At 35.1% G+C, this 13,095-nt stretch overlaps 1 protein-coding gene across 2 annotated transcripts in view; it reads right to left on the bottom strand.

Moving 5' to 3' along the window:
* Positions 1 to 13,095, bottom strand: part of ANTXR2 (ANTXR cell adhesion molecule 2) — a 160,382-nt gene that overhangs the window by 27,116 nt on the left and 120,171 nt on the right. The window lies entirely within an intron of this gene.

Genomic DNA, 13,095 nt, shown 5'->3' with positions numbered 1-13,095 from the left:
TGACTTAGTGAGAATGCTGTGCCCAACTGTGTGTACACTGGCTACTTGTTTTTGCAAGGAACATTTACTATTTCACATTCACTGCATTAACATGTAGTGCATTTCTATTGCTGTCTAGCTGTTGTAGAGCCATGTTGAAGAGTGACATTTGAGTTAATGTACTCTCTGGAGATGACTTAGCTTCCAGTAGGATCTATCTTCTTAAATGATAAATTCCTGTTCGGAGAAAAAAGCACCAAGAACTCTGATCCCATTCTAAAGTCGTAAGAAAATGGGATTTATCAGGATTTGACATATGTACATCCTGATTACAGGTCACATATTCTAATATAAGATGTTATTCATAGTCCTAAATGTAGGGAGTGACCACATTATTGCCAGTATCACTATGATGCTTCTCTTTAAAGGAGTTCAGTTGTTTCTTTCTTTCTTTCTTTGGCTGCGTCCTGCTACATGCGGGATCTTAGTTCCCCAACCAAGGATCGAACCCGTGCCCCCTGCATTGGGAGTGTGGAGTGTTAACCACTGGACCGCCAGGGAAGTCCCAGGAGTTCATTTGTTTCAATCATAGCTCTTAAACAAGTACTACAAATGACCTAGTTATTTAGTCGTAGGTGCATTCTTTTTCACTGGATTTTTAATCAATCTCTATTCAGATACATTTTTAAATGACACAATGCTATTCAACCGCTATTTTCAGATCTTCTGTCATCAAACCTTGGCTATCCTCTTTCAAAACTCTTACCAGTCTCTTTCCTAAATCAGCACTATAATTGGAAGCACTGCATTCAACCCTCCCTATACAAAATTCCGTATCTGTGGGTTCTGCATTGGCAAATTCAACCAACCTCAGATTGAAAATACTCGAAGAAAATTCCAGAAAGTTCCAGAAAGCAACACTTGATTTTGCCAGGCACTGTCAACTATTTACATAGCATTTACATTGTATTAGGTATAATAAGGAATCTAAAGATGATTTAAAATATGCAGGAAGATGTGTGTAGGCTATATGCAAATACTACTACCATTTTACATAAGGGACTTGAGCATCTGCAGATTTTGGTATCTGCAGGCAGGGTGCGGGTGTGTTCTGGAACCAGTCCTCTGTGGATAACAGATACCAAGGGATAAATGTACTTTAAAATCCTGCTTAGAGGATTCCCACACAAGAAGTTTCCCCCTTAATCACACATCTAAAACCTAAATGAACAGCCAAAATGTTCTCACATTTTTCTAATTCTATCAAAGCTTCTTTTCCTTTTAAGATAATTTATTTCCTCATAAAAGTTCAGGCATAATTGCTGATGGAAGGAAATAGTGAAATATTTCAACAGTATTCAAGTTGGTCTCAGGGATTGGAGAATGATGCAAAAGAAATAAAAATCTCTTATTAAACCTAAAAGATATTGAAGGAGAAAAAAACTAACACATGAAACAATCAGAAAGCAATTAATTTAAAAATTATTGCACAATATTTAAAATAATTCACTTTAAGCTCTGGTTATTTATTACACTGTGGATTATAACGACTTTTGCACTTATAATCATTCCTACCTAGTACTACACAAGAATAAGAACTATTTTTATATTTTCTATTTTTCTATTTCTTGCACAATTCTAGACACAAAGTCAGCAAGTAATGAATAATTTCACTTTGCATTAATTCAATCACTTGGAGGCATTTCTCATTTTAATCTTTGTTAGAAAGAAGGAAAAATGTATTGGTGATAATTTTTTTTGCTTTATTCTTAAGAAATTAATAAATGAATGAGCCCTAATTTTATACAGCTTAAAAACACCCATACATTTAATTAATCTTTTAATTCAGTTATAAAGAATGGGAATCACTCACTATAGCCTCAACAGTAGCATTAAGAAAACAAAGTGCCCATTTCAGTTTCTTAATGAGGCAATTACCAGTAATAGGAAAACCTCAAAAGATTCAGATTTGGCTCAAAAATTCCTTGAAAACCAATCTCATATAACCATCTAAAATAGCACAAAATAAGGCAGAAGAAGAAATTCTCTGGAAGATTGTTTGCAATATCCATAAAAATTTAGGCTAGGGCAGCCAGTTTCTGATTATATGCCTTTGGTTGTATCTTTATTGAAATTCTCACTATAGTACATTTGCAGAAAACTGTCTATCTGCAAGTGACTTTTCTGCCACTCACTTGGGCCACTTTTTTCCAACTCTAATTTGCAACTCATATCTACCCTGATAGAGATAATGCCTGGATTGTGCCATTCTCAAACAACAGATTTCTGTTTCATTATCTAAACCACAAATAAAGAAATCATCAAATGCTGTGTCACTGACAAAGTACAACTTGAGCAATTAAGTATTTATGGAGCCAAATATTTGTACTGAAGATCAACCACGCTACCTAGCACTGTGCTGGTGCCTTTAAAGCACCCTAATATTTTGGAATACTTCATTGCTTTTCAGTGAAAACAAGAAATGATATTTTGATACCTGGCTACTATTTTATTATAGTTTTTACTAAAAAATGACTACCTTATCCATTCCTTTTTTTTTAGGAATTTGCTGTTTCAACTCTTTGCAAAGCTTTCATGAGGTTGGTTATAAACATTACTACTGCCCATTTAGACAGAGATGGTCAGAAGGAAAGAATACCGAACGAAATGGCAAGTTCTCTTGCTAAGTCTGAAGGCAGAGTGTCATTCACTTCTGAGTTTGAATCAAGTTAATTAAAACCTGCTAGAGGCTGGGAAAGCCTAACATCACTGGTAGTGCTACTCATACAAATTACAGAATATTTTACTCCGGAGGATATCTTTGTGAGCTGCAGAACAGTAACGTAAAAGCAGGAAAGAGAAGAGAGCTCTACAATTCAAGCCCATTAAGTGTATCCAAAATGCTTCTGCAGGTTCATGCCAAGCTCTCTATACGCAATTCAGTCCCTATAGAAAAATCTGAATAATGCTGAAAAAGAAGTACATTACCTTAAGTATTGCTACTTTGTTATCCATGGCGGTTAATATATTGTATTATATATAGGAATAATTACTACTGTTATACTCATTAAAGACCACTAAATCACATGACCATTTTAAACTGCTGCAGTAGGAAAAAAAGTTGAGATTTTTACAGTATTGTATTCTGGCACCACACCAAAAAAATGATGTACTGTACTACTTGGGAGAAAAAAACGTGAACGTGAGTTCTTATACTTAAGTGTATATTTCTAATGTGTGTGACAAATAAAAGATATTTCTTTCAGACTTCAGAATTTTAAAAAAGCCCTACGCTATGTCTGTCACAATATAAAAGCTAGCCATTGGCCTGAGCTGTAGCCTGCACGGTGGTTACACATATATTTGTGAGTTTAGTACAACATGTTTTGTGTTGGCAATTTTAATTTCAATAGGCTATTAATCTTTTAAATACATTAAGCATGTCCATCCCTGCTGCCAGGGTCTCCTGCCCCTTTGATTCTCCTTCCTTCTTAGCCCAGTGTTTTCTCCCTAGGGCTTGAGGTTGCAGTAGAGTGATTCCTGCCAATAGGAAGGTAAAGAAGTTCAGTTAAAATTACAGAGTTGTTTTGTAATTGCCTAGTAACACCACTATTTTCTATTCTTAAACTTTGTAAAATCAAGCATACGTGCTTTTCAAACAGATCATTCTTGTTTTTTCAAACATTACCCGAATTATTTAACTCATGAATCTGGGCTTAGTTTCAAATGGCTTTGGTGGAGACAGACTTGTCCACACTAGGGCTACTTCAATGATGAGTGTGAGGTTCCCCCAGCCCTCCGCCACATTTCGCCTACAGAGAATCACCCACGGAAGGTAAAGATGAGAAGGTAAATAGGTAGAGATTGAGAAGACAACTTAGTACGTTAAGTAATATGTACAAAAGTCCAATATGGAAATCTCTTTTTTAGGAATATACCCCAAAGTTTCTTTATATACCAGTAGTTAACCTCAATATGGAATAATCATATTCCTCAAAATTCCCATTACAATTTCAGCTTCCAGATTTTTAAGTCAATCATCATCCATCTTACATCATTTCTTTGGAATTAATGCACTGATTTCCCATGTACTGTTATTAATGGCTCAAATATTTGTTAACATTTATCTAGCATTTACTCATGTATTAACTCATACAATCTTCACAAAAATGAAGCAGGGTATTTATATGACATAAAATAATGCCACAGAGGCAATTTTATGTTTTGTCTTAATAAACCTACTCTCCACCGATTTGAGATCCTCAGTACAAGTTGAAACCAACATATTCAGTTTTCATTAGATCCATTTGCATTATGGACATTCAGATGGGCTTTGTGGCGCTCACTTGGCACTTCTCCAGAAGTTTTAGCCATCATACTTCTGTTAGAAGGAGAATGGGTGAAGGATCCCCATGCAGTCAAAAAAGATCTGAATTACACAAACTAGAGCCTAATTTAAATTTATTCTCTTCTAGAGCAGAATATATAAAGTGGTAAAATGTAGAGTGAGGATGAAACTGAGAAGCAGAGACTGCTAACTTTGGAAATATAATAAGTATATGATAGCAAATATTTATTAAATACTTTCTGGGTTTCAATTACTGGGCTATGTGCTTTACTATCTCGTTTAATCTTCAGTTACACTGTGTGGTAAGTGGTATTATAAAATAATTTTCTTTTTTAATATTAAAAAAAGGAAAATGAGTTTTAGAGAGCCTAAGAATGTGCTTAAGGGCACAGAGTAAACAGTACAATCAGGAATGGAACCCAGGTATCATAAGTCAGTTAGGTCATGTGCCCCTGTGAACAGACTAAGATGAATATTTGTGTGCAAAATGTTTATTGAGGAGTGCTTTCAGAAACAACCCCTATTTCTGTGAAGAGAGTAGGATTGGGCAAAGTGAGAATTTGTTTTGTGTTGCAGTTTCAACAGAGGCCTCAACCAACTCCATGGGGATTTCTGGAGCTTCAAGTTGTCAAGCCCACATTCAGTCAGTCACTGAATGTGGGTTGCCCTATTCTGTTCCCATGGAAACTTCAGAGGAAATACAGCTTTCCTATAGTTCTCACGAACAGTCCAAAATTTTTAAAAAAAGAATGACAATAGGTAGTAAGCACAAAACCCTCCCTGTTTTTGTTTTTTAATTAATTGAAGGCATTTACTTTTTTAGGATGATTAATGCTACCTGAAGATCTATACCAGACAGTTTATGTCCTATCAACTAAAGTCCTAATCCTAACAAACACCTTAGGATTTAGATATCATATACAATAAAAAGGGCACAATGCTTTATCTCTTTTCTCAGTAAAGTGAAAATTTATATAGCCACATAGATAATATTCCAAATTGCTACGAGCCTCTTCTATATGTAAGATGCCTACTTCTTCTGCCAGAAACAAATGGGAACCAACTATAACAACTGAATTGTAATCCCTACTTCTCAGCCAGATGGGGCTGTCTTAAGACCACTGAGAACAGCTACCCTAAGGTAAAGCAGTTCTTCCAATTAGAATTGTTCTCCTTTCTCCAAATTTCAGGCCAAGTGGATTATTCACATTTGTCTTATTTTTCTTAATTTTATTTAAAAAATTTTATTGAAGTATAGTCAACGTATAATATTATATAAGTTACAGGTGTGCACAATACAGTGATACACAATTTTTAAAGGTTATATTCCCTTTATAGTTATTATAAAATGTTGGCTATATTCTCCCTGTTGTACAATATATCCTTGTACCTTATTTATTTTATACATAGTAGTTTGTACCTCTTAATCCCCTACCCCTATATTGCCCCTTCCATCTCCCCACTGTAACCACTAGTTTGTTCTTTATATCTGTGTCTGCTTCTTTTTTGTTATATTTGCTAATTTGCTGTATTTTTTTAGATTCCACATATAAGTGATATCATACAGGATTTGTCTTTCTCTGTCTGACTTGTTTCACTTAGCATAATACCCCTCCAAGTCCATCCATGTTGCTGCAAAGGGCAAAATTTCATTCTTTTTTATGGCTGTGTAGTATTCCATTGTATATATACACCACATCTTCTTTATTCATTCATCTGTTGATGGACACTTAGGTTGCTTCCACACCTTGGCAATTGTAAACAATGCTTTTATGAACACAGGGGTGCATGTATCTTTTCGAATTAGTTTTTGGTTTTTTTCAGATATATACCCAGGAGTGGAATTGCTGGGTCACATGGTAGTTCCATTTTCAGTTTTTTGAGAAACGTCCATACTGTTCTTCACAGTGGCTGCACTAATTTACTTCCCACCAACAGTGTACAAGGGTTCCCTTTTCTCTACATTCTCACCAACATTTGTTATTTGTGTACTTTTTGATGATAGCCATTCTGACAGGTGTGAAGTGATATCTCATTGTGGTTTTGATTTGCATTCCCCTGATGATTAGCGATGTTGAGTATCTTTTCATGTGCCTGTTGGCCATCTGCATTTCCTCTTTGGAAAAATGTCTATTCAGTTCTTCTGCCCATTTTTAAATTGGAATGTCTGGTTTTTTTTGATGTTGAGTTGTATGAGTTGTTTATATACGTTGGATATTAACCTCTTATTTGTCGTATCATTTGCAAATATTTTCTCCCATTCAGTAGGCTTTTTCATTTTGTCGATGGTTCCCTTTGCTGTGCAAAAACTTTTAAATATAATTAGGCCCATTTGTTTATTTTTGCTTTTATTTTCTTTGCTTTAGGAGACAGATCCAAAAAAATATTGCTATGGTTTATGTCAAAGAGTGTTCTATGTTTTCCTCTAGGAGTTCTATAGTTTCTGGTCTTACATTTAGGTCTTTAATCCATTTTGAGTTTATTTTTTTGCACATGGCATTAGAGAATCTTCTAATTTCCTTCTTTTACATGTGGCTGTCCACATTTGTCTTATTTTAAACTAGCATATGTAAATAGGGAAGAGAGTGCTCATAAGCAAAATATGAAATTGGAAGAAGAAATAATAATTATGTTGCTCTGCATTGCTACCTCTTCTCATAACCAAATCTGCTCTTGCATATTGGTTCAATTAGGTAAATCTAATTATGTGGGTAGTAAGGTCCTATTTACAACAGGGATTTGTTTGGCATGACCATCATTCATGTTTTAAGTGCTACAGGGACTAAATAGCAAGACAAGCTCAAAATACAAACAACAACATAAAAATGTTTATTATTTTGCTCCAGCAGAACATTTTCTAACCTACAGCTTCCAATCACCTTTTACTATGGGCAATGTCAAAAACACTTATTGCACAAGCAGAGATCTGTGTTTCCTTTGCCACAGACAATAAATCTTTAGTGTCTTCTCCTGATACGCATCACTCCACTTCTCTCAAGAGGCACTGTATGTCTCTTGCTTTCCCCCTCACCTAACAAGGTCACTTTTCAGTGATGATACAACTTATTGCAAATATGTATAGGCATGCACAATAATTACTATCTACTGTTAAGTATCTTGTCAGTCAACATTACAAAACTCTAAAAAAGTTTGCTTTCCGGGCTTCCCTGGTGGCGCAGTGGTTGAGAGTCTGCCTGCCAATGCAGGGGAAACGGGTTCGAGCCCTGGCCTGGGAAGATCCCATATGCCACGGAGCAACTAGGCCCGTGAGCCACAACTGCTGAGCCTGCACATCTGGAGCCTGTGCTCCGCAACAAGAAAGGCCGCGATAGTGAGAGGCCCGCGCACCGCGTTGAAGAGTGGCCCCCACTTGCCGCAACTAGAGAAAGCCCTCGCACAGAAACGAAGACCCAACACAGCCAAAAATAAATAAATAAATAAATAAATAAAGGAGTTCCTTTAAAAAAACAAAAAACAAAAAACAAAACTTTAAAAAAAAAGAAGTTTGCTTTCCAAACTTAACATAATGTATACATAAACTTAATATCACAAATATATATGTGAATAAGCCCATCTAAAAACAGATTTCTGTCCTGTCCTCTCTGTTCATTATTGCTATAAAGTTATACTTTATCCAGAAGGTACATATTTGATAAATTAATTTTAGCTTCAGAGAAATCTCCTCTTCATTGAGAGATAATCTGGGAACTAAAGAAAATAAATTGCTAGTTGATGGCATTCACCTCTAGCTTACAAAACCAAAGCTTTTTCTCAGTTAATGAGAAAAATAGTGGCAAAAATATGTATAGTGGAATTTTATTAATCCTCATTAGCCTTTCTCAACAGGGGTTCTATGAGTGCCTTAAGACCTTTGGAGGCATCCATTGTATATGGTAAGCTAACTTCTCACCCAAGCTTTATGCTAGCTGTGTAGCATCCTTGGGAGAATGAGAAAATAATTCCTTAAATTATCTTCTCTGTTCTCTGATTCAGATAAAAAGCCTCAGTTGAAAAATCCTGTTTAAAAAAAACGATTCAGAGAGGCTATACAATTTGCTTGGGGCCAATCAGTTGGTAAATTCAAAAGCTGATAAGTGAACCTGGTCTTTTGACAATAAAGCTGGGGTAAATTACATAATGAATACAAGGCATGTGTTATTCCAAATTTCAGGCATGACATTTTGTTTTCTTGAAGTGTCAAATTAAGATACACAAAAAAATTCAGAAGCACATTTTAGATTAACTCTCCTAAGTAAGATAAACCGAAACAGATGCCTGTGAGTTTTAAGCAAAACAAAGATAATACAGGTTTTAAAAAGAAAGTCAGTCTTCAATCTCTGCGACAAAGGAATTTCTAAAACCATTCAAATAAATATGTAATAATATTATGATGACTTAAAATCATGGTGGAGGTCCTTTCCATTTCAGTAATTTAGTGAATCCCCTGTGTCTCCCTTAAACTAAATGCAAAAACGAAAGGAAGGAGAGAGGGAGGGAGGGAGGGAGGAAGGAAGGAAGAAAGGAAATTGTCCTTGGAAGTAACTCAGATCTTTAAATTAAAAAAAAGTTTTTAATATAGGCATTATAATACCTTCTGTATATGATTTATACCCTTTGGATTTGGTCATTATCATTTCTTTGAGTCAGCACTACTATCCTTTTCTCTGATTTCTATTCTAGCTCTCTGGTATTTTTAGCAGGACGAATAGAGACTCTAAATCTGTTGGCCATGCTTTATGTTCAGAAGATATTATCGCTTAATAAATGTCTGGCTAGTATTTAAAAACTAAGGAGATGAATCCTTTCCATATGAGTGACAGAATGAAAATGCTTCAATTTAGGTATAAAACATTTTCGAATATCATGAGAAAAAAGGAAAGACAGAGGACACAGGTATCCAGAAACAGGATGAGAACACAGGAGTGAAGAAGGGTTTGGTATATTATCACATGACACTTACATGTCTGAGATGACTAAGAGCTGTCTGTGAAATAGAGGATGACAGGTAGTAATTATTCTAATGCAATACATTGTACAATAAACAAGGATGGCTGGGATAAAGTGTCAAATGCAGGTCATTAATGATGACAAGGGCTGGATTCAGCTGCAGCAGCTGTCACCGTCCCAGGTGGGTGACCATACTGCCATAATCCCTATCTCTAAGGAGGTCCTTCCTGGGAAAGCACAAGTCAATACTGCAGGTTAAAATATATAAATAATATACACACAAAAACATGCACATAAACTCTCAGTGTCCTCAATGCCCCAAGAATTTACTTCTTTGTAGATTATATCTTTACAAGTCACTAACTCCAGTGTAATGTAAATGAAAACTTTGGTATCATCAAACTGAGTTTAAACCTTACTGCTTGCCAGCTGTTTAACCTTTTTTAACATCCTGTGTGCATAATGGAGAATTTACTTTTTATGAGGACTATAGTGAAAAATGAATGCAACATAGCTGACACATTGAAGGTATGGGATAAGTTTTAGTTATTTCCTAAGCCACTGAACAAGTTGGTCGAATCTAAATGCTTTCTGTTAGTGAATGTGTATCATTCCTACAAAGATTTGCTGAAAATACATCAATTTACAAATAGTATAATTTATGAATTATGGTCCAATATTTTAAAAATAAGGCACATAACTGACGACTATATTCAAAATTTTAGGATTAGGAAAGGACTAGAACAGCTATCATATCACTGCTGTCCTCTTTGAATATGCATGATTCCAACTAAGTCTATAAAACTACTAGAAAAGTTCTACTCTTAAAAAATTCCCACTCAATATTCATTATTTTATTCAGTATCTGTTCACATTCTTTTAAACTAAACAGTCATCCTAAGACTCTGTTGGATCATCAATCTTAGAAACAGTTGTAGAAAAGAGCCAAAAATTCCTGTATCATATCTTTACTTATACTCTTTCCCTAGTCTATTTAAGACTGAAGTAGTTACTATTTGAACTATTCCTTTCAAAACATCCAATATCATCATTCACATCATTCTTTAACACTTTATTTCCAGATACAATGGTTCACAAGAACCCACAGACCCTCATCTCTCAGTTATTCCCTTGTTGGCTTATGAAACTCCTACTATCTTAGGAGAAAAAAAAAACTACATCTCCAGTAGCTACAGATTTACATCTCTTGAAAGAATTAACCTGATGAAAATAGCTGGAGCAAGTTAATACCTTCAGAATTTTACAAACTGAAGCTAATATTTCTTCTTCTCCCTTTTTCCCTCATTCCCTCTGCTGACCCACCCTCCATTGTAGATTATTCCAATAGTACTTCAGTTTCTGTATATTTTGTATTATCAAAAATGGCAAAGAATTGGAAAATAAGAATATATGCCAATGAGAGGTTGGGATGCTAATTCTAATTTTAAAATTAGATGTTAATTTTGATCCACAAGAAAAAATACCCAGTACTAAGGTAGGAGAAAACTAATCCTCAGTCTCTTAAACACAGTTTCAACTATCTAAGGAGCCTCTCCAGTCTTCATGTCCAGATGTGATTTTTTTTTTCCCCCAAAAGCCAATATTTCTTACTTTCTACTGAGCATTTCCAACTTTTTCTTCAAGCTCAATTCCAGGGCACCATCCTCAGGTGCTCCCTCTTCTCCTTATTCTCCCTGCCACACATCTAGCTCCCCTTAGTAATCAAGTCCTGTCAGAGGCCCTTTTTCAACTATTTCCCATTCCGTTGGAATCCCATTGTTCCTTGCCCTGGCTGGTGCCCTCACTCAGTGGTTCCTGCATTAGTTCAGTCTTCTGTTCTTTCCTTCAATCTATCCGTGTATACTGCCTGTCATGAAGCTAATACTCTTTAAAAAAATGTTTTCATGAGGTCCTAATACAGAACTAGAAAACAAAATTCAATAAAATGATCTGTCTGCTGGGGCAAAAGCCTAAAAGCTTGAGAAAGAGTACAATGAAATATTTGCTGGATATTGATTGCTAAGTGTGAGTCTAATATACTAGACCCCTCAGAAATGGATATGACGTAGATTTATTTCCCATTATTTTCCCACTTGTAGCTTGGAAGTGATTAAAGCAAATAGTTGAGCCACTGTCCTGGAACAAATGTGAACTTTTTTGCCTTCTCTACCTATACAAATCCTTCAAGGTTAATTCAAATCTTTCTTCCTCTGTAAACTGTCATCTTACCACCTTGTCTGAAGTGCTCTTCCCTGATAACTCAAATAGCAATTAGTGTCTAGACCGTTCATTTGGAAATTAATTAGGCAACACTTTTGCTACATCTCTTGTTACTGCCTTGAGTTGATACTTAAATATTTCATTATTTTATTTTCTATATATGTATTCTTGGTCCTTTGAATAGATTAAAAATTTATTGAAGACTATGTACTAAATATTTTGGGGTCTCAAAGACTGCTTAAAAATACAGGGTTCTCAAGAAAAAATTATTAATTTTATTTTTATGCCTCACATCATAATTCTACCTCATTTTTTCAAACTACCATTTGTTTGAAGTGGTATTATAATTGTAGATATATATATGTACATATGCAATTATATATATATATTTTTTATACCATTCTTTGCTGTATTCATATATAGTATAGATTATCTGTAATACCTTTGTGTATGCATTACTAAGAATTAACATAAAGCAAAAATATTCATTCTTCAAATATGGTATTTATCAAAAGCAGCACTACCATAGATTTCAAGACCTTACAATGGTAGAAAATTGTATTAGAAATTAGAAGCCATCCAGATTGTACAATTGGCTTTACTTTTTCTTTTTGTTTTTAACTGAAATTTGCTTGCTCTGCTTTGAATTATAATGTTTGAAGCTTTACTTTATCCTCTGCCCCAAATAGATCATAAATTTCTAGAAGGTTAGGGACTATCTAGTCATCATTAAATTTCTAAAAATGTTTCTCTTAATTCAGATAAAAAGAGACTATTGACAAGATTATACTTCATTTTCCTTTCAGTCTAATTTTACTAAAAAACATTTCAACCAAAAATTCAGAAAAGACAAAAGTCAGAAATGTGTTTAAATGCATGTTTCCCAATACACCAAAAAGAAAAATTCTAGCATTAATAATTTTTAAATTCAAAGAGATGTTCACCTGTAATCTTATAGGCCATATATTACAATTTCATTAATGCCATTCATTATTCCAGTGTTTTCCCCATTTCTTATTCCTAAAAAGATTTCAAAAACAAATCAGTAAATGTTTGTAAAGAATTAGAAGAACTGTTTACTAAAAATATAGTAACTTAAGCTTTGAAACATAGTTTATATGGATGTTATTCTTATGCTTTCAGTTACATAAATTTGTCTTATCATTACTATTAATTTTGATATTAGTATTTTTATATGAGAGGGAGTACACAGAATGATACCTGGGAAATATTACTTCTTGCAATTTGGTAAAAAGGTATTCTCTCAGCAAAATAACAACAGCAGGGGCTTCCCTGGTGGCGCAGTGGTTGAGAATCCGCCTGCCAGTGCAGGGGACGTGGGTTCGAGCCCTGGTCTGGGAGGATCCCACATGCCAGGGAGCAACTGGGCCCGTGAGCCACAACTACTGAGCCTGCGCGTCTGGAGTCTGTGCTCCGCAACAGGAGAGGCCGCGATAGTGAGAGGTCCGCGCACCGCGATGAAGAGTGGCCCCCGCTCGCCGCAACTAGAGAAGGCCCTGGCACAGAAACGGAGACCCAACACAGCCAAGTAAATAAATAAATAAATTAATTAATTAAAACAACAACAACAACAACAACAT

Source organism: Balaenoptera borealis (genome assembly GCF_965194805.1).
Source record: "Balaenoptera borealis genome assembly, chromosome: 4".
NCBI classification, from domain to species: Eukaryota; Metazoa; Chordata; class Mammalia; order Artiodactyla; family Balaenopteridae; genus Balaenoptera; species Balaenoptera borealis.
The sequence above is the reverse complement of the archived record's forward strand: the minus strand, read 5'-3'. Positions and strand labels throughout refer to the sequence as shown.